The sequence below is a fragment of the Somniosus microcephalus genome, chromosome 19 (genome assembly GCF_052327205.1).
Source record: "Somniosus microcephalus isolate GS21.2 chromosome 19, FLI_Smic_1.0, whole genome shotgun sequence".
NCBI lineage: Eukaryota > Metazoa > Chordata > Chondrichthyes > Squaliformes > Somniosidae > Somniosus > Somniosus microcephalus.
Window position 1 is genome coordinate 24,108,941 of NC_141005.1, and position 25,782 is coordinate 24,134,722.

At 46.5% G+C, this 25,782-nt stretch overlaps 4 non-coding genes and 1 pseudogene across 4 annotated transcripts; all 5 read right to left on the reverse strand.

Moving 5' to 3' along the window:
• Nucleotides 1-1,470: 1,470 nt before the first annotated feature.
• LOC147104210 (5S ribosomal RNA) lies at nucleotides 1,471-1,589 on the reverse strand. The gene has a single exon (XR_015072542.1). It is a non-coding gene; the product is annotated as a 5S ribosomal RNA (ribosomal RNA).
• Nucleotides 1,590-4,010: 2,421 nt separating this feature from the next.
• Nucleotides 4,011-4,130, reverse strand: LOC147104211 (5S ribosomal RNA; annotated as a pseudogene).
• Nucleotides 4,131-6,551: 2,421 nt separating this feature from the next.
• Nucleotides 6,552-6,670, reverse strand: LOC147104212 (5S ribosomal RNA). Its single transcript, XR_015072543.1, has one exon. It is a non-coding gene; the product is annotated as a 5S ribosomal RNA (ribosomal RNA).
• A 2,427-nt stretch (nucleotides 6,671-9,097) lies between these two features.
• Nucleotides 9,098-9,216, reverse strand: LOC147104213 (5S ribosomal RNA). Its single transcript, XR_015072782.1, has one exon. It is a non-coding gene; the product is annotated as a 5S ribosomal RNA (ribosomal RNA).
• A 9,838-nt stretch (nucleotides 9,217-19,054) lies between these two features.
• LOC147104214 (5S ribosomal RNA) lies at nucleotides 19,055-19,173 on the reverse strand. The gene has a single exon (XR_015072783.1). It is a non-coding gene; the product is annotated as a 5S ribosomal RNA (ribosomal RNA).
• Nucleotides 19,174-25,782: the final 6,609 nt, after the last annotated feature.

Consider the following 25,782-nt stretch of genomic DNA (forward strand, 5'->3'; position numbering starts at 1 on the left):
TTTGAATGTAGGAAGTATGATTAAGAAGTTTGCAGATGATACAAAAATTGGCCGTGTGGTTAATAATGAAACAGAATGCTGTAGACTGCAGGAAGATATCAATGGACTCGTCTAGTGGGCAGAACAGTGGCAAATGGAATTCAGTTGGAATACACAATAAATGGTAGGACACTGAGAAATGCAGAGGATCAGCGGGACCTTGGAGTGCATGTCCACAGATCCCTGAAGGTAGCAGGACAGGTAGATAAAGTGGTTAAGCAGGCATACGGGATACTTGCCTTTATTAGCCGAGGCGTAGAATATAAGAGCGGGGAGGTTATGCTTCAACTGTATAAAACACTAGTTAGGCCGCAGCTAGAGTGCCGCGTGCAGTTCTGGTCACCACATTACAAGAAGGATGCGATTGCACTAGAGAAGGTGCAGAGGAGATTTCCGAGGATGTTGCCTGGGCTGGGGAATTTTAGTTATGAGGAAAGATTGGATAGGCTGGGGTTGTTTTCTTTGGAACACAGGAGGCTGAGGCGAGACCTAATTGAGGTGTGTAAAATTATGAGGGGCCGAGATAGAGTGGATAGGAAGGACCTATTTCCCTTAGCAGAAGGGTCAATAATAGATTTCAAGTAATTGGTAGGAGGTTTACAGGGAATTTGAGGAGACATTTTTTCACCCAGTGAATGGTGGGGGTCTGGAATGCACTGCCTGAAAGGGTGGTAGAGGCAGAAACCCTCATCACGTTTAAAAAGTACTTGGATATGCACTTGAACTGCCGTAACCTACAAGGCTACGGACCAAGTGCTGTAAAGTGGGATTTGGGTGGATTGCTCTTTGTCGGCTGGCACGGACAAGATGGGCCGAATGGCCTCCTTCTGTGCTGTAAATTTCTATGATTCTGCCTGATCATGTGACATCTGCCCACACGACTTCTACAAATGTTATTACATTGTAGCCAGGATTGTTTAGTTTCCAATTCCGCCCATTTTGAAGCCAGGTCTCCGTTATAGCTACTATTGCATAACCCCATGTGGCAACTTGCGCCTGCAACTCGTCAATCTTATTTGTAACACTCCTCGCATTAACACACATGCATTTCAACAGCATGCTAGTTGGCTTTGCTTTTTTCCTGAATTTAACTGCTGCTCTTTCCACATTATTCTTTGTTCTGTTGCTGTTTGTCCCTCCGAGTTTTCTATGCACCTTGTCTCTCCTCTCTGCTGCTGTGTCCTGGTGGCCCTCCGCCAGTGTGTGTATTTTGGCTATCTTATTTTCTTCTTCTGCTTATTTCGGCCCTGTGTCTGGAGCCCCTTGCATTTGTGTAGCAGCAGGAGAATGTGCAGCGAAGAAATGGTCAAAGGAAAGCGAGAGAGAGAGAGAGAGAGAGAGAGAGAGAGCAGCAAAAAGGATGTTGATTGATTAAGAGCAGTGTGTGCGCGTGTGTGTGCAAAACGTTGAGCAGCCTGTGGCGGCAGCAAAAGCCTACTGCACCTGGTGTTCCCAGGCGGTCTCCCATCCAAGTACTAACCAGGCCTGACTCTGCTTAGCTTCCGAGATCAGACGAGATCGGGCGTATTCAGACTAGTATGGCCGTAGGCATATGCTAGCTGGCTTTCTCTTTACTTAAAGCTGTCGCCCATTTTTTTCTCTTCTTCTACACATTCATACAAGTATTCAACACTCAATTTACATTTACAAGTTTTACTCCTCCCGCAACCCCCCCACCCCCCCTCCACCTCTTCTTGCTGCTCTGCCTCCCACACAAACAAACTACAAGCCCAACCCTTCATTGCCTTCTATTCAAATATTACATCAAATAAACATGCTCAAACACCAAGTCTTAAGGGCTGTAGCATCTTTCAAACTGGACAAATACCCAGGCCCGCATCAAATCTATCCCACACTCTTAAGAGAAGTAAGACACCAAATAGCACAGGCTCTCACCATCATTTTACAATCCTCTCTGGCTACAGGTGTGGTGCCCGACCACTGGAGGACTGCTAACGTGCTACCGTTCTTTCAAAAGGGAGAGAGGGATAGACCGCATAATTACAGGCCAGTCAGCCTAACCTCGGTGGTGGGAAAATTATTGGAAAAAGTTCTGAGGGACAGGAGAAATCTTCATTTAGAAAGACACGGATTAATCAGGGACAGTCAGCATGGATTTCTTAACGGAAGGTCGTGTCTGACTAACGCAATTCAATTTTTCGAGGAGGTAACAAGGAGGGTCGATGAGGGTAGTGCCTTTGATGTAGTCTATATGGATTTTAGCAAGGCTTTTGATAAGGTCCCGCATGCCAGATTGGTCACGAAAGTAAAAGCCCATGGGATCCAAGGCAAAGTGGCAAGTTGGATCCAAAATTGGCTCAGAGGCAGGAAACAAAGGGTAATGGTCGAAGGGTGTTTTTGTGACCGGAAGGCTGTTTCCAGTGGGGTTCCGCAGGGCTCACAGAATCACAGAAACCCCACAGTGCAGATAGAGGCCATTTCGGCCCATCGAGCCTGCACCGACTCAGTACTGGGCCCTTTGCTTTTTCTGGTATATATCAATGATTTGGATTTGAATGTAGGAAGTATGATTAAGAAGTTTGCAGATGATACAAAAATTGGCCGTGTGGTTAATAATGAAACAGAATGCTGTAGACTGCAGGAAGATATCAATGGACTCGTCTAGTGGGCAGAACAGTGGCAAATGGAATTCAGTTGGAATACACAATAAATGGTAGGACACTGAGAAATGCAGAGGATCAGCGGGACCTTGGAGTGCATGTCCACAGATCCCTGAAGGTAGCAGGACAGGTAGATAAAGTGGTTAAGCAGGCATACGGGATACTTGCCTTTATTAGCCGAGGCGTAGAATATAAGAGCGGGGAGGTTATGCTTCAACTGTATAAAACACTAGTTAGGCCGCAGCTAGAGTGCCGCGTGCAGTTCTGGTCACCACATTACAAGAAGGATGCGATTGCACTAGAGAAGGTGCAGAGGAGATTTCCGAGGATGTTGCCTGGGCTGGGGAATTTTAGTTATGAGGAAAGATTGGATAGGCTGGGGTTGTTTTCTTTGGAACACAGGAGGCTGAGGCGAGACCTAATTGAGGTGTGTAAAATTATGAGGGGCCGAGATAGAGTGGATAGGAAGGACCTATTTCCCTTAGCAGAAGGGTCAATAATAGATTTCAAGTAATTGGTAGGAGGTTTACAGGGAATTTGAGGAGACATTTTTTCACCCAGTGAATGGTGGGGGTCTGGAATGCACTGCCTGAAAGGGTGGTAGAGGCAGAAACCCTCATCACGTTTAAAAAGTACTTGGATATGCACTTGAACTGCCGTAACCTACAAGGCTACGGACCAAGTGCTGTAAAGTGGGATTTGGGTGGATTGCTCTTTGTCGGCTGGCACGGACAAGATGGGCCGAATGGCCTCCTTCTGTGCTGTAAATTTCTATGATTCTGCCTGATCATGTGACATCTGCCCACACGACTTCTACAAATGTTATTACATTGTAGCCAGGATTGTTTAGTTTCCAATTCCGCCCATTTTGAAGCCAGGTCTCCGTTATAGCTACTATTGCATAACCCCATGTGGCAACTTGCGCCTGCAACTCGTCAATCTTATTTGTAACACTCCTCGCATTAACACACATGCATTTCAACAGCATGCTAGTTGGCTTTGCTTTTTTCCTGAATTTAACTGCTGCTCTTTCTACATTATTCTTTGTTCTGTTGCTGTTTGTCCCTCCGAGTTTTCTATGCACCTTGTCTCTCCTCTCTGCTGCTGTGTCCTGGTGGCCCTCCGCCAGTGTGTGTATTTTGGCTATCTTATTTTCTTCTTCTGCTTATTTCGGCCCTGTGTCTGGAGCCCCTTGCATTTGTGTAGCAGCAGGAGAATGTGCAGCGAAGAAATGGTCAAAGGAAAGCGAGAGAGAGAGAGAGAGAGAGCAGCAAAAAGGATGTTGATTGATTAAGAGCAGTGTGTGCGCGTGTGTGTGCAAAACGTTGAGCAGCCTGTGGCGGCAGCAAAAGCCTACTGCACCTGGTGTTCCCAGGCAGTCTCCCATCCAAGTACTAACCAGGCCTGACTCTGCTTAGCTTCACGAGATCAGACGAGATCGGGCGTATTCAGACTAGTATGGCCGTAGGCATATGCTGGCTGGCTTTCTCTTTACTTAAAGCTGTCGCCCATTTTTTTCTCTTCTTCTACACATTCATACAAGTATTCAACACTCAATTTACATTTACAAGTTTTACTCCTCCCGCAACCCCCCCACCCCCCCTCCACCTCTTCTTGCTGCTCTGCCTCCCACACAAACAAACTACAAGCCCAACCCTTCATTGCCTTCTATTCAAATATTACATCAAATAAACATGCTCAAACACCAAGTCTTAAGGGCTGTAGCATCTTTCAAACTGGACAAATACCCAGGCCCGCATCAAATCTATCCCACACTCTTAAGAGAAGTAAGACACCAAATAGCACAGGCTCTCACCATCATTTTACAATCCTCTCTGGCTACAGGTGTGGTGCCCGACCACTGGAGGACTGCTAACGTGCTACCGTTCTTTCAAAAGGGAGAGAGGGATAGACCGCATAATTACAGGCCAGTCAGCCTAACCTCGGTGGTGGGAAAATTATTGGAAAAAGTTCTGAGGGACAGGAGAAATCTTCATTTAGAAAGACACGGATTAATCAGGGACAGTCAGCATGGATTTCTTAACGGAAGGTCGTGTCTGACTAACGCAATTCAATTTTTCGAGGAGGTAACAAGGAGGGTCGATGAGGGTAGTGCCTTTGATGTAGTCTATATGGATTTTAGCAAGGCTTTTGATAAGGTCCCGCATGCCAGATTGGTCACGAAAGTAAAAGCCCATGGGATCCAAGGCAAAGTGGCAAGTTGGATCCAAAATTGGCTCAGAGGCAGGAAACAAAGGGTAATGGTCGAAGGGTGTTTTTGTGACCGGAAGGCTGTTTCCAGTGGGGTTCCGCAGGGCTCACAGAATCACAGAAACCCCACAGTGCAGATAGAGGCCATTTCGGCCCATCGAGCCTGCACCGACTCAGTACTGGGCCCTTTGCTTTTTCTGGTATATATCAATGATTTGGATTTGAATGTAGGAAGTATGATTAAGAAGTTTGCAGATGATACAAAAATTGGCCGTGTGGTTAATAATGAAACAGAATGCTGTAGACTGCAGGAAGATATCAATGGACTCGTCTAGTGGGCAGAACAGTGGCAAATGGAATTCAGTTGGAATACACAATAAATGGTAGGACACTGAGAAATGCAGAGGATCAGCGGGACCTTGGAGTGCATGTCCACAGATCCCTGAAGGTAGCAGGACAGGTAGATAAAGTGGTTAAGCAGGCATACGGGATACTTGCCTTTATTAGCCGAGGCGTAGAATATAAGAGCGGGGAGGTTATGCTTCAACTGTATAAAACACTAGTTAGGCCGCAGCTAGAGTGCCGCGTGCAGTTCTGGTCACCACATTACAAGAAGGATGCGATTGCACTAGAGAAGGTGCAGAGGAGATTTCCGAGGATGTTGCCTGGGCTGGGGAATTTTAGTTATGAGGAAAGATTGGATAGGCTGGGGTTGTTTTCTTTGGAACACAGGAGGCTGAGGCGAGACCTAATTGAGGTGTGTAAAATTATGAGGGGCCGAGATAGAGTGGATAGGAAGGACCTATTTCCCTTAGCAGAAGGGTCAATAATAGATTTCAAGTAATTGGTAGGAGGTTTACAGGGAATTTGAGGAGACATTTTTTCACCCAGTGAATGGTGGGGGTCTGGAATGCACTGCCTGAAAGGGTGGTAGAGGCAGAAACCCTCATCACGTTTAAAAAGTACTTGGATATGCACTTGAACTGCCGTAACCTACAAGGCTACGGACCAAGTGCTGTAAAGTGGGATTTGGGTGGATTGCTCTTTGTCGACTGGCACGGACAAGATGGGCCGAATGGCCTCCTTCTGTGCTGTAAATTTCTATGATTCTGCCTGATCATGTGACATCTGCCCACACGACTTCTACAAATGTTATTACATTGTAGCCAGGATTGTTTAGTTTCCAATTCCGCCCATTTTGAAGCCAGGTCTCCGTTATAGCTACTATTGCATAACCCCATGTGGCAACTTGCGCCTGCAACTCGTCAATCTTATTTGTAACACTCCTCGCATTAACACACATGCATTTCAACAGCATGCTAGTTGGCTTTGCTTTTTTCCTGAATTTAACTGCTGCTCTTTCTACATTATTCTTTGTTCTGTTGCTGTTTGTCCCTCCGAGTTTTCTATGCACCTTGTCTCTCCTCTCTGCTGCTGTGTCCTGGTGGCCCTCCGCCAGTGTGTGTATTTTGGCTATCTTATTTTCTTCTTCTGCTTATTTCGGCCCTGTGTCTGGAGCCCCTTGCATTTGTGTAGCAGCAGGAGAATGTGCAGCGAAGAAATGGTCAAAGGAAAGCGAGAGAGAGAGAGAGAGAGAGCAGCAAAAAGGATGTTGATTGATTAAGAGCAGTGTGTGCGCGTGTGTGTGCAAAACGTTGAGCAGCCTGTGGCGGCAGCAAAAGCCTACTGCACCTGGTGTTCCCAGGCGGTCTCCCATCCAAGTACTAACCAGGCCTGACTCTGCTTAGCTTCCGAGATCAGACGAGATCGGGCGTATTCAGACTAGTATGGCCGTAGGCATATGCTAGCTGGCTTTCTCTTTACTTAAAGCTGTCGCCCATTTTTTTCTCTTCTTCTACACATTCATACAAGTATTCAACACTCAATTTACATTTACAAGTTTTACTCCTCCCGCAACCCCCCCACCCCCCCTCCACCTCTTCTTGCTGCTCTGCCTCCCACACAAACAAACTACAAGCCCAACCCTTCATTGCCTTCTATTCAAATATTACATCAAATAAACATGCTCAAACACCAAGTCTTAAGGGCTGTAGCATCTTTCAAACTGGACAAATACCCAGGCCCGCATCAAATCTATCCCACACTCTTAAGAGAAGTAAGACACCAAATAGCACAGGCTCTCACCATCATTTTACAATCCTCTCTGGCTACAGGTGTGGTGCCCGACCACTGGAGGACTGCTAACGTGCTACCGTTCTTTCAAAAGGGAGAGAGGGATAGACCGCATAATTACAGGCCAGTCAGCCTAACCTCGGTGGTGGGAAAATTATTGGAAAAAGTTCTGAGGGACAGGAGAAATCTTCATTTAGAAAGACACGGATTAATCAGGGACAGTCAGCATGGATTTCTTAACGGAAGGTCGTGTCTGACTAACGCAATTCAATTTTTCGAGGAGGTAACAAGGAGGGTCGATGAGGGTAGTGCCTTTGATGTAGTCTATATGGATTTTAGCAAGGCTTTTGATAAGGTCCCGCATGCCAGATTGGTCACGAAAGTAAAAGCCCATGGGATCCAAGGCAAAGTGGCAAGTTGGATCCAAAATTGGCTCAGAGGCAGGAAACAAAGGGTAATGGTCGAAGGGTGTTTTTGTGACCGGAAGGCTGTTTCCAGTGGGGTTCCGCAGGGCTCACAGAATCACAGAAACCCCACAGTGCAGATAGAGGCCATTTCGGCCCATCGAGCCTGCACCGACTCAGTACTGGGCCCTTTGCTTTTTCTGGTATATATCAATGATTTGGATTTGAATGTAGGAAGTATGATTAAGAAGTTTGCAGATGATACAAAAATTGGCCGTGTGGTTAATAATGAAACAGAATGCTGTAGACTGCAGGAAGATATCAATGGACTCGTCTAGTGGGCAGAACAGTGGCAAATGGAATTCAGTTGGAATACACAATAAATGGTAGGACACTGAGAAATGCAGAGGATCAGCGGGACCTTGGAGTGCATGTCCACAGATCCCTGAAGGTAGCAGGACAGGTAGATAAAGTGGTTAAGCAGGCATACGGGATACTTGCCTTTATTAGCCGAGGCGTAGAATATAAGAGCGGGGAGGTTATGCTTCAACTGTATAAAACACTAGTTAGGCCGCAGCTAGAGTGCCGCGTGCAGTTCTGGTCACCACATTACAAGAAGGATGCGATTGCACTAGAGAAGGTGCAGAGGAGATTTCCGAGGATGTTGCCTGGGCTGGGGAATTTTAGTTATGAGGAAAGATTGGATAGGCTGGGGTTGTTTTCTTTGGAACACAGGAGGCTGAGGCGAGACCTAATTGAGGTGTGTAAAATTATGAGGGGCCGAGATAGAGTGGATAGGAAGGACCTATTTTCCTTAGCAGAAGGGTCAATAATAGATTTCAAGTAATTGGTAGGAGGTTTACAGGGAATTTGAGGAGACATTTTTTCACCCAGTGAATGGTGGGGGTCTGGAATGCACTGCCTGAAAGGGTGGTAGAGGCAGAAACCCTCATCACGTTTAAAAAGTACTTGGATATGCACTTGAACTGCCGTAACCTACAAGGCTACGGACCAAGTGCTGTAAAGTGGGATTTGGGTGGATTGCTCTTTGTCGGCTGGCACGGACAAGATGGGCCGAATGGCCTCCTTCTGTGCTGTAAATTTCTATGATTCTGCCTGATCATGTGACATCTGCCCACACGACTTCTACAAATGTTATTACATTGTAGCCAGGATTGTTTAGTTTCCAATTCCGCCCATTTTGAAGCCAGGTCTCCGTTATAGCTACTATTGCATAACCCCATGTGGCAACTTGCGCCTGCAACTCGTCAATCTTATTTGTAACACTCCTCGCATTAACACACATGCATTTCAACAGCATGCTAGTTGGCTTTGCTTTTTTCCTGAATTTAACTGCTGCTCTTTCCACATTATTCTTTGTTCTGTTGCTGTTTGTCCCTCCGAGTTTTCTATGCACCTTGTCTCTCCTCTCTGCTGCTGTGTCCTGGTGGCCCTCCGCCAGTGTGTGTATTTTGGCTATCTTATTTTCTTCTTCTGCTTATTTCGGCCCTGTGTCTGGAGCCCCTTGCATTTGTGTAGCAGCAGGAGAATGTGCAGTGAAGAAATGGTCAAAGGAAAGCGAGAGAGAGAGAGAGAGAGAGAGAGAGCAGCAAAAAGGATGTTGATTGATTAAGAGCAGTGTGTGCGCGTGTGTGTGCAAAACGTTGAGCAGCCTGTGGCGGCAGCAAAAGCCTACTGCACCTGGTATTCCCAGGCAGTCTCCCATCCAAGTACTAACCAGGCCTGACTCTGCTTAGCTTCCGAGATCAGACGAGATCGGGCGTATTCAGACTAGTATGGCCGTAGGCATATGCTAGCTGGCTTTCTCTTTACTTAAAGCTGTCGCCCATTTTTTTCTCTTCTACGCATTCATACAAGTATTCAACACTCAATTTACATTTACAAATTTTACTCCTCCCGCAACCCCCCACCCCCCCTCCACCTCTTCTTGCTGCTCTGCCTCCCACACAAACAAACTACAAGCCCAACCCTTCATTGCCTTCTATTCAAATATTACATCAAATAAACATGCTCAAACACCAAGTCTTAAGGGCTGTAGCATCTTTCAAACTGGACAAATACCCAGGCCCGCATCAAATCTATCCCACACTCTTAAGAGAAGTAAGACACCAAATAGCACAGGCTCTCACCATCATTTTACAATCCTCTCTGGCTACAGGTGTGGTGCCCGACCACTGGAGGACTGCTAACGTGCTACCGTTCTTTCAAAAGGGAGAGAGGGATAGACCGCATAATTACAGGCCAGTCAGCCTAACCTCGGTGGTGGGAAAATTATTGGAAAAAGTTCTGAGGGACAGGAGAAATCTTCATTTAGAAAGACACGGATTAATCAGGGACAGTCAGCATGGATTTCTTAACGGAAGGTCGTGTCTGACTAACGCAATTCAATTTTTCGAGGAGGTAACAAGGAGGGTCGATGAGGGTAGTGCCTTTGATGTAGTCTATATGGATTTTAGCAAGGCTTTTGATAAGGTCCCGCATGCCAGATTGGTCACGAAAGTAAAAAGCCCATGGGATCCAAGGCAAAGTGGCAAGTTGGATCCAAAATTGGCTCAGAGGCAGGAAACAAAGGGTAATGGTCGAAGGGTGTTTTTGTGACCGGAAGGCTGTTTCCAGTGGGGTTCCGCAGGGCTCACAGAATCACAGAAACCCCACAGTGCAGATAGAGGCCATTTCGGCCCATCGAGCCTGCACCGACTGAGTACTGGGCCCTTTGCTTTTTCTGGTATATATCAATGATTTGGATTTGAATGTAGGAAGTATGATTAAGAAGTTTGCAGATGATACAAAAATTGGCCGTGTGGTTAATAATGAAACAGAATGCTGTAGACTGCAGGAAGATATCAATGGACTCGTCTAGTGGGCAGAACAGTGGCAAATGGAATTCAGTTGGAATACACAATAAATGGTAGGACTCTGAGAAATGCAGAGGATCAGAGGGACCTTGGAGTGCATGTCCACAGATCCCTGAAGGTAGCAGGACAGGTAGATAAAGTGGTTAAGCAGGCATACGGGATACTTGCCTTTATTAGCAATATGTCGCCCATTTTTTTCTCTTCCTCTATGCGTTCATACAAGTATTCAACACTCAATTTACATTTACAAATTTTACTCCTTGTTAAGTCTGTGTGTTATAGTGATAATTACTACACAGACTACAAGAGTAAATTGAACAGGTCTTTACGGGTTGGAAGTCGGGACTATACTGAATACAATATTACTACACAGTGCTTATATACCGGTGTGGTCACCACCGGTATTACGTATACAGCAGCCAGAGAAAGTAGTACATCTCTTAATGTGGAACAGGCTTAAGTTCTCTTAAGGTGGAACAGGTTACATACACCACAATCCTCCCTTTTTAGCTTAACAGTCATATCCCCATTTAACATAACATAATAACATATATACATATATAACTTCAGGTATAACAGTTCAAAGGTTCAGTCTCTCAGGAGGCTTTCTGATGCGGCTTGGATAACGCCTCTCAGTAGTCTCTGATTCTTGTTGTTGAGGTGCCTCCTCTATTTGGTTTCCAATGTATTGGGTGTCATCATCATCAAGTACATTCCCTGCCGAGGTAGATGCTTCAGGTTCATTAACGTCTTCCACAGTTGTCTCTGTCACAACCATGGGTTCGACCCTTGCTCTCGACTCTACCAGTTGATCCGCATGACGCCTTATCACATTATGACCAATATCTACTGTGTACATCAGAAGTCCTTGTCTGGCCTGAATTGTTCCGGACTGCCATTTTTCGTTTCCATAGCCCCTTGCCAACACTGGTTGTCCTACGTCGAAAGTTCGAGTGGTCTTGTTGTTAATATGCCGAAACTGTTTGTTTTCCACTTCCCTCCGCACATTTGGTTTTAACAAGTCCAACTTGGACCGCAACCTCCTGTTATAAAACATCATGGCAGGACTTTGGTTAGTCACTGCATGATCGGCGTTTCGATATGACATCAGGAACTTGTCGACCTTGTGTTGCAGCGGAATCTGATCATCGTTCATGGCCTTAATTGCCTTTTTGAATGTCTGGACAAATCTTTCAGCCAACCCGTTTGTCGCCGGATGATATGGGGCAGAGGTATAATGTTTTACTCCATTCTTCTTTAAGAATTGTCGGAATTCTTCCGATACAAACTGTGGTCCGTTGTCCGAACAGATCTGTTCTGGCAATCCGTTCCTTGCGAATATTGTTCTCAACACCGCAATTGTCTTTTCTGAAGTAGTGGTATTCATCTTGATGACTTCTGGCCATTTGGAATGTGCGTCCACCGCGATTAGGAACATGGAGTCCATGAATGGACCAGCAAAGTCAATGTGTACGCGTTGCCATGGGGCTGAAGGCCATTCCCATGGGTGTAGCGGTGCTATCGGAGGTGCATTTTGCACTTTTTGGCACCCAGCGCAGCTTTTCGTTAACTCCTCAATCTGTTGGTCAATACCCGGCCACCATACGTAAGCCCTAGCAAGACTTTTCATTTTAACTCCCCCCAGATGACCTTCATGCAGTTCGTTTAAAACTCTTTCCCTTAACTTGGGAGGAATAATCACTCTTGTCCCGTACATCAAGGTACCATGGCAGACGGACAGCTGGTCTCGCCTTGCCGAAAATGCCGGTAACAGAGGATCACCCCGTGTTGGCCATCCTTTCACTGTCACCTCGTAGACTCTGGACAGTGTCGGGTCGTTCCTGGTTTCTCTTTCAATACTTGCATTGGTGACTGGTAAACACTCGATGATGGTCGAATGAAATAACTCAACAGGGTCAACTTTCGCCGTGTCTTCTTCTTCAGGTAGTGGCAGGTGCGACAGCCCATCAGCATTGCCATGCTGTTTCGTACCTTTGAATTCTATTTGATATTGATGTGCCCCTAGGAAAAGAGACCATCTCTGGAGACGCTGCGCTGTCATCACCGAAACACCCTTCTTAGGGTTAAAAATGGATACCAACGGTTGATGGTCTGTCAGAAGTGTGAATTTTTGGCCCTGCAGGTAATGATTAAACTTCTTCACTCCCCATACAAGGCTAAGAGCCTCCCTATCGATCTGCGCATAGTTGCGCTCAGCGGAGGTCAATGATCTGGATGCAAACGCGACTGGCCTTTCCGTGCCATTTGGCAACTTGTGTGAGAGTACTGCCCCAATACCATATGGAGAAGCATCACAAGCCAACCGAATAGGCAGTGTCGGGTTGAAGTGAGCCAACACTTCCTCTGAGGTGATCAATTCTTTGCTTTTGCGAAATGCCTTCTTACAGTTTACGGAGGATGCAATCACTACTGCTCTACACTCGGCACTGAACCACCTAGATGGTAAGGAGACATCAGAATGTTGTTTATAGACTACAGCTCAGCATTCAACACTATCGTCCCCAACAAGCTGGCCACCAAACTCCAAACTCTTGGCCTGAACACTTCCCTCTGCAACTGGACCCTGGACTTCCTAACAAACAGACCCCAGTCTGTCAAATTAGGCAACCACACCTCCCCCCCCCGACCCTGAACACGGGGGCCCCACAAGGATGTGTGCTGAGCCCCCTCCTCTACTCCCTCTTCACCCACTGTGTGGCTGTTAATGGTTCCAACACCATCATCAAGTTTGCAGATGACACCACGGTAGTAGGCCAGATCACCAACAACAATGAGTCAGCCTACAGGGAGGAGGTCCAGCATCTCGTGAAGTGGTGCGCCGACAACAACCTGGCCCTTAACACCAAGAAAACAAAGGAAATAATCGTGGACTTCAGGAAGTCCAAAGGCGGAAGTCACACCCCCATCCACATCAATGGGGCGGAGGTGGAAAGGGTAGCCAGCTTTAAGTTCCTCGGAGTCCACATCACGGAAGACCTCTCCTGGTCCCTCAACACCTCCTCTCTGGTGAAGAAGGCCCAGCAGCACCTATATTTCTTGAGGAGGCTGAAGGGATGTAATCTGTCACCCCCGATCCTCTCTAACTTCTACCGCTGCACTATAGAGAGCATCCTGACAAACTGTATCACGGTATGGTACGGCAGCTGTAGCTCCCATGACCGGAAAGCCCTGCAGCGGGTAGTCAAAACTGCCCAACGCATTACCGGCACCCGGCTACCGACCATAGAACATATATATCAGAAACGCTGCCTACGGAGGGCACGGTCCATCATCAAAGACCCTACCCACCCCAGCCACAGTCTGTTCGCCCTCCTACCATCTGGAAGACGCTACAGATGCATTCGCACCCGTACGACCAGATTTAGGAACAGCTTCTTTCCCAGGGCTGTCATCCTACTGAACTCCACAAATAAACACTAAAGCCTGCACATCTGCCGATGCACTTTATTATGGTCATATTTATGCTAATATATATGTACAAATGTATGTTGAAATGTTTAAGTGTCCAATCCAAATTGTACACTCTCGGGAGCCGCGAGCCTACATTTCGTTGTACTGCACTTGTGCACTAACAATGACAATAAAAGTTGATTTGATTTGATTTGATGGTACCCCTTTCTGTAAAAGAGCGTTTAACGGGTGCAGTACCGTGGATAGATTTGGCAGAAATTTATGGTAATAGTTAATTAATCCTAGAAACGACCTCAACTGAGAGACATTCTCCGGAGCGGGAGCCTTTACAACTGCCTCAATCTTGTCAGGAGACTTATGCAGCCCCTCCCGGTCAATGACATGGCCACAGTACGAGATCCGCTTCTGGAAGAACTCACATTTCTGCTGATTTACTCTAAGTCCATACTCTTTCAGTCTGTTGAGCACCAGTTCCAAGTTTGCGAGATGTTGTTCATCACCATCACCTGTGATCAGAATATCGTCCAGGTAACATTGTGTGCCTGGAATTCCCTGTAATACCTGCTCCATGGCCCTCTGCCAAATTGCTGGAGCCGATGCCACTCCAAAAACCAGCCTATTGTACCGGTACAACCCTCGATGCATGTTAATCGTGAGGTATTGGCGTGACTCTTCCTCAACCTCCATCTGCAAGTACGCCTGCGCCAGGTCTATCTTGGTGAAGTGTTTCCCGCCAGACAATGAAGCGAAAATATCCTCAATCCGTGGAAGCGGATACTGCATCGTGTGAAGCACCGGATTAACGGTGATTTTGAAATCTCCACAGATGCGAACCTTCCCTGGATCTCCTGGCTTGTTGCTCGCAGGACGTTTCATAACGGGAACAATGGGCGTAGCCCACTCGCTCCAATCTACCTTAGACAGTACACCTGAACGTTCTAGTGCTTCCAGTTCCGCTTCAACAGTAGGTCGTATTGCATAGGGTACCAGTCTGGCTTTAAAACATTTTGGTTGTGCATGTTCATCAATCTTGATGTTTGCCGTAATTCCTCTCAGTGTTCCCAGTCCCTGCTGGAACACCTCTTTAGCATCATCCAATATTCTGGACAATCGTTTAGGTTTGACATCTGTTTCCCCGGAATCTACCGTTAGTGCCTTCAAGGAGTGCCGGTCCATATTCATTTTCCTAATCCACTCCCGTCCTAGTAGTGGTGGACCTCCTTCAGGTAGCACATATAAGTCCATTACTTGGCTTTCTTCGCCCTTGTAGACCACTTCTACCTCTATTTTTCCGATGGGGTACACTCTTTGCCCCGTGTATGTTTTCAATATAATCTCCGTATCCTGTAGGGGAATATGTTGGAATAACCTTCTGTAATCTTTCTTATTCATGACCGTCAATGCTGATCCAGTGTCCAATTCCATTTTTACTTGGACTCCTGCTATCTGAAGAGTGACCCAAATTGTCTGGAGATCTGCATCCTTACCAACGTTGTGTACTCTTAAGCTATCCAGTTCATTACTGCTAGCGTCTGAATCTGACTTCTGTTCGGTCAAACTGTTCTTTGTCACCTTGTGTACCTTTGCGTATTTTCCTTGCGGTGACTTTTTGTTGCTGGTCTTCTTTCCTGACCGGCATACTTTAGCTATGTAGCCAAGCCTGCCACACGTTCTGCATTCTTGGTTTTTAAACCAACACTGGTTCTGATCGTGCGTTGTCTTTCCACAACGATAACATTTGACAGAACTCAAACCCAATTTGTTTGTACCGAGTTCCGGTGACCGTAGCTGCATTACTGCCGTGCCTCTCGCTGCGGCTTCGTGTGCTGCTGCCATAGTGACTGCCTTCTCAAGCGTCAGCTCATTCTCCTCGAACAGTCGCTTTTGTGTATCCTGTTTAAATAAACCACACACAAATTTATCTCGTAGTGCCTCTGTCAGTCCCGTTCCAAACTGACAATATTTTGCTAGCTTACGTAATTCCATCAAATATTCAGCATTGCTTTCATTCTGCAGCTGCCTTCTGTCGTAAAATTTAAATCGTTCCGCTAGCATCAGCGGCGTGGGGTTTAGATGATTTTTCAGGACAGTAACAATCTCATCGAACGTCTTATCCGCCGGTTCATCTGGTGATAACAGGTGTTTCAATTGCCCGTATGTCTTCACACCCATTAAATTTAATAATGTTAGTGCTTTATCTGCATCAGGAATTTTATTTGCCTTACAATAATTTTGTATGGGTTCTACATACATGGCCCAATCTTCGATGTCACTATCAAAGGTATTAATGTTCCCATGTTTAGGCATCGTTGCAATTTATTGTATTTTTATGTTATCCAAGATGGCGGCTTCCCGCTCTTGTCGTCGTCCTCCGCCCACAAAATGGCGGTTTTCCCGCGCTTGGCGGTCTTCAACCGTCCCCCGACGCTGTCTCCGCTTCACCGCGGCTCTCGCGCCTTCAGTTTCCCCAGACGCTGCGCCTTTTAGCCCGAATGCGGCCCTTATCTCCGGTCGCGATCGATGTCCCCGCGCTGCGCCTCTCGCTCGAAAGCGGCCCGGCCCTTATCTCCGGTCGCGATCGATCTCACCGCCCTTATTCCTCCGTCTTCCCAGCCCCGTCTGTACAGCCAACGCGGTTGACTTTCTGTCGCGTCGCTGCCCGGCTTACCCACCACCGAGGTAGAAAGAAGAAGCTGACAGTCGCTGATGGAGGCTTTGAGGTCAGGATGTCTTCTGCACTCCGGTTTCTTGATGCCTGCCGCTCGACGTGTCTTCCAGTAGGGTGATGAGGGTGGAAACCTCTCTTCGACGTCCTGTCTGTGGACGAAGCCGCCGTGGAAATAACTGCCGCAGGGTAAGAATCGGACTCGTCGCCACTGTTAAGTCTGTGTGTTATAGTGATAATTACTACACAGACTACAAGAGTAAATTGAACAGGTCTTTACTGGTTGGAGGTCGGGACTATACTGAATACAATATTACTACATAGTGCTTATATACCGGTGTGGTCACCACCAGTATTACGTACAGAAGCCAGAGAAAGTAGTACATCTCTTAAGGTGGAACAGGCTTAAGTTCTCTTAGGGTGGAACAGGTTACATACACCACACTCCTCCCGCAACCCCCCACCCCCCTCTTCTTGCTGCTATTCCTCCCACACAAACAAACTACAAGCCCAACCCTTCATTGCCTTCTATTCAAATATTACATCAAATAAACATGCTCAAACACCAAGTCTTAAGGGCTGTAGCATCTTTCAAACTGGACAAATACCCAGGCCCGCATCAAATCTATCCCACACTCTTAAGAGAAGTAAGACACCAAATAGCACAGGCTCTCACCATCATTTTACAATCCTCTCTGGCTACAGGTGTGGTGCCCGACCACTGGAGGACTGCTAACGTGCTACCGTTCTTTCAAAAGGGAGAGAGGGATAGACCGCATAATTACAGGCCAGTCAGCCTAACCTCGGTGGTGGGAAAATTATTGGAAAAAGTTCTGAGGGACAGGAGAAATCTTCATTTAGAAAGACACGGATTAATCAGGGACAGTCAGCATGGATTTCTTAACGGAAGGTCGTGTCTGACTAACGCAATTCAATTTTTCGAGGAGGTAACAAGGAGGGTCGATGAGGGTAGTGCCTTTGATGTAGTCTATATGGATTTTAGCAAGGCTTTTGATAAGGTCCCGCATGCCAGGTTGGTCACGAAAGTAAAAGCCCATGGGATCCAAGGCAAAGTGGCAAGTTGGATCCAAAATTGGCTCAGAGGCAGGAAGCAAAGGGTAATGGTCGAAGGGTGTTTTTGTGACCGGAAGGCTGTTTCCAGTGGGGTTCTGCAGGACTCAGTACTGGGTCCTTTGCTTTTTCTGGTATATATCAATGATTTGGATTTGAATGTAGGAAGTATGATTAAGAAGTTTGCAGATGATACAAAAATTGGCCGTGTGGTTAATAATGAAACAGAATGCTGTAGACTGCAGGAAGATATCAATGGACTCGTCTAGTGGGCAGAACAGTGGCAAATGGAATTCAGTTGGAATACACAATAAATGGTAGGACACTGAGAAATGCAGAGGATCAGAGGGACCTTGGAGTGCATGTCCACAGATCCCTGAAGGTAGCAGGACAGGTAGATAAAGTGGTTAAGCAGGCATACGGGATACTTGCCTTTATTAGCCGAGGCGTAGAATATAAGAGCAGAGAGGTTGTGCTTCAACTGTATAAAACACTAGTTAGGCCGCAGCTAGAGTGCTGCGTGCAGTTCTGGTCACCACATTACAAGAAGGATGCGATTGCACTAGAGAAGGTGCAGAGGAGATTTCCGAGGATGTTGCCTGGGCTGGGGAATTTTAGTTATGAGGAAAGATTGGATAGGCTGGGGTTGTTTTCTTTGGAACACAGGAGGCTGAGGCGAGACCTAATTGAGGTGTGTAAAATTATGAGGGGCCGAGATAGAGTGGATAGGAAGGACCTATTTCCCTTAGCAGAAGGGTCAATAATAGATTTCAAGTAATTGGTAGGAGGTTTACAGGGAATTTGAGGAGACATTTTTTCACCCAGTGAATGGTGGGGGTCTGGAATGCACTGCCTGAAAGGGTGGTAGAGGCAGAAACCCTCATCACGTTTAAAAAGTACTTGGATATGCACTTGAACTGCCGTAACCTACAAGGCTACGGACCAAGTGCTGTAAAGTGGGATTTGGGTGGATTGCTCTTTGTCGGCTGGCACGGACAAGATGGGCCGAATGGCCTCCTTCTGTGCTGTAAATTTCTATGATTCTGCCTGATCATGTGACATCTGCCCACACGACTTCTACAAATGTTATTACATTGTAGCTAGGATTGTTTAGTTTCCAATTCCGCCCATTTTGAAGCCAGGTCTCCGTTATGGCTACTATTGCATAACCCCATGTGGCAACTTGCGCCTGCAACTCGTCAATCTTATTTGTAACACTCCTCGCATTAACACACATGCATTTCAACAGCATGCTAGTTGGCTTTGCTTTTTTCCTGAATTTAACTGCTGCTCTTTCTACATTCTTCTTTGTTCTGTTGCTGTTTGTCCCTCCGAGTTTTCTATGCACCTTGTCTCTCCTCTCTGCTGCTGTGTCCTGGTGGCCCTCCGCCAGTGTGTGTATTTTGGCTATCTTATTTTCTTCTTCTGCTTATTTCGGCCCTGTGTCTGGAGCCCCTTGCATTTGTGTAGCAGCAGGAGAATGTGCAGCGAAGAAATGGTCAAAGGAAAGCGAGAGAGAGAGAGAGAGAGAGCAGCAAAAACGATGTTGATTGATTAAGAGCAGTGTGTGCAAAACGTTGAGCAGCCTGTGGCGGCAGCAAAAGCCTACTGCACCTGGTATTCCCAGGCAGTCTCCCATCCAAGTACTAACCAGGCCTGACTCTGCTTAGCTTCCGAGATCAGACGAGATCGGGCGTATTCAGACTAGTATGGCCGTAGGCATGTGCTAGCTGGCTTTCTCTTTACTTAAAGCTGTCGCCCATTTTTTTCTCTTCTACACATTCATACAAGTATTCAACACTCAATTTACATTTACAAATTTTTCTCCTCCCGCAACCCCCCACCCCCCCTCCACCTCTTCTTGCTGCTCTGCCTCCCACACAAACAAACTACAAGCCCAACCCTTCATTGCCTTCTATTCAAATATTACATCAAATAAACATGCTCAAACACCAAGTCTTAAGGGCTGTAGCATCTTTCAAACTGGACAAATACCCAGGCCCGCATCAAATCTATCCCACACTCTTAAGAGAAGTAAGACACCAAATAGCACAGGCTCTCACCATCATTTTACAATCCTCTCTGGCTACAGGTGTGGTGCCCGACCACTGGAGGACTGCTAACGTGCTACCGTTCTTTCAAAAGGGAGAGAGGGATAGACCGCATAATTACAGGCCAGTCAGCCTAACCTCGGTGGTGGGAAAATTATTGGAAAAAGTTCTGAGGGACAGGAGAAATCTTCATTTAGAAAGACACGGATTAATCAGGGACAGTCAGCATGGATTTCTTAACGGAAGGTCGTGTCTGACTAACGCAATTCAATTTTTCGAGGAGGTAACAAGGAGGGTCGATGAGGGTAGTGCCTTTGATGTAGTCTATATGGATTTTAGCAAGGCTTTTGATAAGGTCCCGCATGCCAGATTGGTCACGAAAGTAAAAAGCCCATGGGATCCAAGGCAAAGTGGCAAGTTGGATCCAAAATTGGCTCAGAGGCAGGAAACAAAGGGTAATGGTCGAAGGGTGTTTTTGTGACCGGAAGGCTGTTTCCAGTGGGGTTCCGCAGGGCTCACAGAATCACAGAAACCCCACAGTGCAGATAGAGGCCATTTCGGCCCATCGAGCCTGCACCGACTCAGTACTGGGCCCTTTGCTTTTTCTGGTATATATCAATGATTTGGATTTGAATGTAGGAAGTATGATTAAGAAGTTTGCAGATGATACAAAAATTGGCCGTGTGGTTAATAATGAAACAGAATGCTGTAGACTGCAGGAAGATATCAATGGACTCGTCTAGTGGGCAGAACAGTGGCAAATGGAATTCAGTTGGAATACACAATAAATGGTAGGACTCTGAGAAATGCAGAGGATCAGAGGGACCTTGGAGTGCATGTCCACAGATCCCTGAAGGTAGCGGGACAGGTAGATAAAGTGGTTAAGCAGGCATACGGGATACTTGCCTTTATTAGCAATATGTCGCCCATTTTTTTCTCTTCCTCTATGCGTTCATACAAGTATTCAACACTCAATTTACATTTACAAATTTTACTCCTTGTTAAGTCTGTGTGTTATAGTGATAATTACTACACAGACTACAAGAGTAAATTGAACAGGTCTTTACGGGTTGGAAGTCGGGACTATACTGAATACAATATTACTACACAGTGCTTATATACCGGTGTGGTCACCACCGGTATTACGTATACAGCAGCCAGAGAAAGTAGTACATCTCTTAATGTGGAACAGGCTTAAGTTCTCTTAAGGTGGAACAGGTTACATACACCACAATCCTCCCTTTTTAGCTTAACAGTCATATCCCCATTTAACATAACATAATAACATATATACATATATAACTTCAGGTATAACAGTTCAAAGGTTCAGTCTCTCAGGAGGCTTTCTGATGCGGCTTGGATAACGCCTCTCAGTAGTCTCTGATTCTTGTTGTTGAGGTGCCTCCTCTATTTGGTTTCCAATGTATTGGGTGTCATCATCATCAAGTACATTCCCTGCCGAGGTAGATGCTTCAGGTTCATTAACGTCTTCCACAGTTGTCTCTGTCACAACCATGGGTTCGACCCTTGCTCTCGACTCTACCAGTTGATCCGCATGACGCCTTATCACATTATGACCAATATCTACTGTGTACATCAGAAGTCCTTGTCTGGCCTGAATTGTTCCGGACTGCCATTTTTCGTTTCCATAGCCCCTTGCCAACACTGGTTGTCCTACGTCGAAAGTTCGAGTGGTCTTGTTGTTAATATGCCGAAACTGTTTGTTTTCCACTTCCCTCCGCACATTTGGTTTTAACAAGTCCAACTTGGACCGCAACCTCCTGTTATAAAACATCATGGCAGGACTTTGGTTAGTCACTGCATGATCGGCGTTTCGATATGACATCAGGAACTTGTCGACCTTGTGTTGCAGCGGAATCTGATCATCGTTCATGGCCTTAATTGCCTTTTTGAATGTCTGGACAAATCTTTCAGCCAACCCGTTTGTCGCCGGATGATATGGGGCAGAGGTATAATGTTTTACTCCATTCTTCTTTAAGAATTGTCGGAATTCTTCCGATACAAACTGTGGTCCGTTGTCCGAACAGATCTGTTCTGGCAATCCGTTCCTTGCGAATATTGTTCTCAACACCGCAATTGTCTTTTCTGAAGTAGTGGTATTCATCTTGATGACTTCTGGCCATTTGGAATGTGCGTCCACCGCGATTAGGAACATGGAGTCCATGAATGGACCAGCAAAGTCAATGTGTACGCGTTGCCATGGGGCTGAAGGCCATTCCCATGGGTGTAGCGGTGCTATCGGAGGTGCATTTTGCACTTTTTGGCACCCAGCGCAGCTTTTCGTTAACTCCTCAATCTGTTGGTCAATACCCGGCCACCATACGTAAGCCCTAGCAAGACTTTTCATTTTAACTCCCCCCAGATGACCTTCATGCAGTTCGTTTAAAACTCTTTCCCTTAACTTGGGAGGAATAATCACTCTTGTCCCGTACATCAAGGTACCATGGCAGACGGACAGCTGGTCTCGCCTTGCCGAAAATGCCGGTAACAGAGGATCACCCCGTGTTGGCCATCCTTTCACTGTCACCTCGTAGACTCTGGACAGTGTCGGGTCGTTCCTGGTTTCTCTTTCAATACTTGCATTGGTGACTGGTAAACACTCGATGATGGTCGAATGAAATAACTCAACAGGGTCAACTTTCGCCGTGTCTTCTTCTTCAGGTAGTGGCAGGCGCGACAGCCCATCAGCATTGCCATGCTGTTTCGTACCTTTGAATTCTATTTGATATTGATGTGCCCCTAGGAAAAGAGACCATCTCTGGAGACGCTGCGCTGTCATCACCGAAACACCCTTCTTAGGGTTAAAAATGGATACCAACGGTTGATGGTCTGTCAGAAGTGTGAATTTTTGGCCCTGCAGGTAATGATTAAACTTCTTCACTCCCCATACAAGGCTAAGAGCCTCCCTATCGATCTGCGCATAGTTGCGCTCAGCGGAGGTCAATGATCTGGATGCAAACGCGACTGGCCTTTCCGTGCCATTTGGCAACTTGTGTGAGAGTACTGCCCCAATACCATATGGAGAAGCATCACAAGCCAACCGAATAGGCAGTGTCGGGTTGAAGTGAGCCAACACTTCCTCTGAGGTGATCAATTCTTTGCTTTTGCGAAATGCCTTCTTACAGTTTACGGAGGATGCAATCACTACTGCTCTACACTCGGCACTGAACCACCTAGATGGTAAGGAGACATCAGAATGTTGTTTATAGACTACAGCTCAGCATTCAACACTATCGTCCCCAACAAGCTGGCCACCAAACTCCAAACTCTTGGCCTGAACACTTCCCTCTGCAACTGGACCCTGGACTTCCTAACAAACAGACCCCAGTCTGTCAAATTAGGCAACCACACCTCCCCCCCCCGACCCTGAACACGGGGGCCCCACAAGGATGTGTGCTGAGCCCCCTCCTCTACTCCCTCTTCACCCACTGTGTGGCTGTTAATGGTTCCAACACCATCATCAAGTTTGCAGATGACACCACGGTAGTAGGCCAGATCACCAACAACAATGAGTCAGCCTACAGGGAGGAGGTCCAGCATCTCGTGAAGTGGTGCGCCGACAACAACCTGGCCCTTAACACCAAGAAAACAAAGGAAATAATCGTGGACTTCAGGAAGTCCAAAGGCGGAAGTCACACCCCCATCCACATCAATGGGGCGGAGGTGGAAAGGGTAGCCAGCTTTAAGTTCCTCGGAGTCCACATCACGGAAGACCTCTCCTGGTCCCTCAACACCTCCTCTCTGGTGAAGAAGGCCCAGCAGCGCCTATATTTCTTGAGGAGGCTGAAGGGATGTAATCTGTCACCCCCGATCCTCTCTAACTTCTACCGCTGCACTATAGAGAGCATCCTGACAAACTGTATCACGGTATGGTATGGCAGCTGTAGCTCCCATGACCGGAAAGCCCTGCAGCGGGTAGTCAAAACTGCCCAACGCATTACCGGCACCCGGCTACCGACCATAGAACATATATATCAGAAACGCTGCCTACGGAGGGCACGGTCCATCATCAAAGACCCTACCCACCCCAGCCACAGTCTGTTCGCCCTCCTACCATCTGGAAGACGCTACAGATGCATTCGCACCCGTACGACCAGATTTAGGAACAGCTTCTTTCCCAGGGCTGTCATCCTACTGAACTCCACAAATAAACACTAAAGCCTGCACATCTGCCGATGCACTTTATTATGGTCATATTTATGCTAATATATATGTACAAATGTATGTTGAAATGTTTAAGTGTCCAATCCAAATTGTACACTCTCGGGAGCCGCGAGCCTACATTTCGTTGTACTGCACTTGTGCACTAACAATGACAATAAAAGTTGATTTGATTTGATTTGATGGTACCCCTTTCTGTAAAAGAGCGTTTAACGGGTGCAGTACCGTGGATAGATTTGGCAGAAATTTATGGTAATAGTTAATTAATCCTAGAAACGACCTCAACTGAGAGACATTCTCCGGAGCGGGAGCCTTTACAACTGCCTCAATCTTGTCAGGAGACTTATGAAGCCCCTCCCGGTCAATGACATGGCCACAGTACGAGATCCGCTTCTGGAAGAACTCACATTTCTGCTGATTTACTCTAAGTCCATACTCTTTCAGTCTGTTGAGCACCAGTTCCAAGTTTGCGAGATGTTGTTCATCACCATCACCTGTGATCAGAATATCGTCCAGGTAACATTGTGTGCCTGGAATTCCCTGTAATACCTGCTCCATGGCCCTCTGCCAAATTGCTGGAGCCGATGCCACTCCAAAAACCAGCCTATTGTACCGGTACAACCCTCAATGCATGTTAATCGTGAGGTATTGGCGTGACTCTTCCTCAACCTCCATCTGCAAGTACGCCTGCGCCAGGTCTATCTTGGTGAAGTGTTTCCCGCCAGACAATGAAGCGAAAATATCCTCAATCCGTGGAAGCGGATACTGCACCGTGTGAAGCACCGGATTAACGGTGATTTTGAAATCTCCACAGATGCGAACCTTCCCTGGATCTCCTGGCTTGTTGCTCGCAGGACGTTTCATAACGGGAACAATGGGCGTAGCCCACTCGCTCCAATCTACCTTAGACAGTACACCTGAACGTTCTAGTGCTTCCAGTTCCGCTTCAACAGTAGGTCGTATTGCATAGGGTACCAGTCTGGCTTTAAAACATTTTGGTTGTGCATGTTCATCAATCTTGATGTTTGCCGTAATTCCTCTCAGTGTTCCCAGTCCCTGCTGGAACACCTCTTTAGCATCATCCAATATTCTGGACAATCGTTTAGGTTTGACATCTGTTTCCCCGGAATCTACCGTTAGTGCCTTCAAGGAGTGCCAGTCCATATTCATTTTCCTAATCCACTCCCGTCCTAGTAGTGGTGGACCTCCTTCAGGTAGCACATATAAGTCCATTACTTGGCTTTCTTCGCCCTTGTAGACCACTTCTACCTCTATTTTTCCGATGGGGTACACTCTTTGCCCCGTGTATGTTTTCAATATAATCTCCGTATCCTGTAGGGGAATATGTTGGAATAACCTTCTGTAATCTTTCTTATTCATGACCGTCAATGCTGATCCAGTGTCCAATTCCATTTTTACTTGGACTCCTGCTATCTGAAGAGTGACCCAAATTGTCTGGAGATCTGCATCCTTACCAACGTTGTGTACTCTTAAGCTATCCAGTTCATTACTGCTAGCGTCTGAATCTGACTTCTGTTCGGTCAAACTGTTCTTTGTCACCTTGTGTACCTTTGCGTATTTTCCTTGCGGTGACTTTTTGTTGCTGGTCTTCTTTCCTGACCGGCATACTTTAGCTATGTAGCCAAGCCTGCCACACGTTCTGCATTCTTGGTTTTTAAACCAACACTGGTTCTGATCGTGCGTTGTCTTTCCACAACGATAACATTTGACAGAACTCAAACCCAATTTGTTTGTACCGAGTTCCGGTGACCGTAGCTGCATTACTGCCGTGCCTCTCGCTGCGGCTTCGTGTGCTGCTGCCATAGTGACTGCCTTCTCAAGCGTCAGCTCATTCTCCTCGAACAGTCGCTTTTGTGTATCCTGTTTAAATAAACCACACACAAATTTATCTCGTAGTGCCTCTGTCAGTCCCGTTCCAAACTGACAATATTTTGCTAGCTTACGTAATTCCATCAAATATTCAGCATTGCTTTCATTCTGCAGCTGCCTTCTGTCGTAAAATTTAAATCGTTCCGCTAGCATCAGCGGCGTGGGGTTTAGATGATTTTTCAGGACAGTAACAATCTCATCGAACGT